This window comes from Lycium barbarum, chromosome 10, assembly GCF_019175385.1.
Source record: "Lycium barbarum isolate Lr01 chromosome 10, ASM1917538v2, whole genome shotgun sequence".
Classification (NCBI taxonomy): Eukaryota; Viridiplantae; Streptophyta; class Magnoliopsida; order Solanales; family Solanaceae; genus Lycium; species Lycium barbarum.
This window is the reverse complement of record NC_083346.1, coordinates 61,830,536-61,833,069: the sequence shown is the minus strand read 5'-3', so window position 1 is coordinate 61,833,069 and position 2,534 is coordinate 61,830,536.

Below are 2,534 nucleotides of genomic sequence, written 5' to 3'. Positions count from 1 at the left end.
TTCTTTTGTCGCTCATCCTCACTTTTGTTTGAATTGAAAAAGGATCCAACTGATGAAGAAACACTCCCTTGCTTTCCTTGGAAGAATATGTTATTTGAAGTATCATAAGCACCCACATACTTGCCAAGAATTCCTCTACTATCTTTTGGAGGACTTCTAACATCAACTCTGATTTTTGATTTTCTACAAGCACTTGATGTGTCCCTTTGGTCCTTCTTTTCATACGCCTTGTGCTTCAACTCCCCCTCATTAGATGAAGGATAGTTTGAAGATGTTTTTTTGGAATTATGTTGTTTCTTCTTTCTTTCATCCCACTCATCATTTGCTTTCTTCATTGCTTCATAGAGTTTTCGCAACCAGTAAAAGTCATTTTCATCTCTTTCTTTTAATATTTTATCTTCTTCCTTTCTTTTGGTATCCATGGATGTAGCCACAACCTCCCAAAGACCTGCAAATTGCTTAATTACAAACAAAAAATTGTTAGAAGCAAAAGGACATCACCAAAAGCATCACACCCTTACATCACTCATGTAGTGACTCTCAACACTCGTGTATCACACAAGTAGGCTTTTTACCCACAAAGAATCTCACCACTCTCGCCTTTTACCACTCAAGGGCTGCTCCTCGAAGTTCTTCAATAAACCAGCAACTCAAACACCTCAAAGTAAGTTCCAAAGCTTGGTTCAAGAATGGAGTTTATGTCAAACAAAGAAAAGGACAACAAAACTTAAACTGACAGGAAACAAGAAATACACAATGAAAATAGAGAGAGAAAAAAAACACGAAACAAATTAGCACGAAACAAAGAAATAGACACAAAATTACTAGACAACTCTAAGTATGGACAAATACTTCAAGTATCTAGTAAGAGAACATAAAGAAAACCAAATGCAAGAAATAAACACTTTCAAGAAAAGATTTAGAACATATCAATGAGTTTGGATACAAATGTATTGTAATGATCTTGCACTCCTCAATGTGACTTTTGAGTTCCTTGATGAGTTTTAGTCAAAGAATCTTTAAAACTAATGGGATTTTCAAGAGATAACAACCACAATGGGTTTCCCAATAATTTAAAGTCAACAAATCACAAGATAAAGGATTGAAGAAATCAAGAATAAGTAAAGAAAACTTAGAGAGTACTGTTCACGGCACTGTCCACTTGAGCAGTTTTTTTTTCTAACTTTTTTTGCTACTGTTCACGTGCTACAGTATTTTTTCAGTTTTTTTTTTTTTTTTGGTATTTTGAATTCAAATCAATAGATCGGGTGAGTATAGGAATACTCAACCATCCAAAGCTCTGATACCACTTGATAACAACACGGTTAGCGGAAGACTTTAGAATTGAAAATTAGAAAGGGTTCCATTGATTCTTGAGAAAGAAGTTCACAAGTTCAAGTATTTGATACTTAAAACGTTGTTTAATAGTGAATCAATTAAGAAGAAATGGAGGGAGGGAACTCAAACAAGGAATCTTACCATCGAAGAATCCGAGTTGCGGTTCAAAGTAGAACAAAAAGGGCATAACCCAAAAGAGAACCTCAAAGGTCTCCACAAGCACAAGGCTAATATTATTAATATTCAAACTTAGTTACAATGAAAAAGAAAACACCCCTTTATATAGGAGAAATGGTGGCTGCCACCCTAAATAAAATAAAGAACATTCTAGACATTAAAGTTGGTCAAACCAAATTAATTAAGGTGCAATTTCCAAGCTGCATAGAAGACCACCAATTCTTTGTTCCAAAGTGCATAGAAGACCACCAACATTTGTTCCAATGTGCATAGAAGACCACCAAACATTTGTTCCAATGTGCATAGATGACCACCAACACTTTGTTCAATAAAAACATTAAATGTAGTCAACGTAGCATTAAATGATCTTCTAGAAACACAAGTATGGGCTGCTGAACTTGTTCCTTCTTTGGGCATGTTTTGGGCCATAATGCAACTCATCTTGGTTTTCAATTGGGGCCTCCAATTAGTATAAAGCCCTAAAGATCTCCTTTGGGATGGAGCTATTCCTCCATTACATGACATGTCATTACCAAATGAAGCCCATTAAAGCATCTTGATAGTTTTTAGTCTTCAACGAAAATTAAGCTTCCTTGGTTGCTATCATTCTCCCCCTCTTATAGAAGATTCGTCCCGAATCTTGGTGGTGACCTTTTTTGCTCCTTAATGCATTTGAGCCTCCATGGTTGCTATCAATGAGATTCCTCGTGCACAAAATAAAAGATGGACATAGACTGCAGAAATGAAAGGAATACTAAAGGAAGCACTCAAGATAGACATAATTAATTAAGTATGAGTATAGGACAAAAGGGAAATATATAGCTACGAACTTAAGGTGTAGTATGACGAGAAGGTGATAAGACAAGACCACTATTAAGATGAATTTGATATGATTTTGAGTAAGTTAGAAGTTAGTGTTGGGTATACAACAAGGATGAAGGAGCATGAGGAATAAAGGAGTACTACGTGTATGTGATTTCACCTCGGAAATGGTGAAATCCTTAAAAGACAAGGATTGC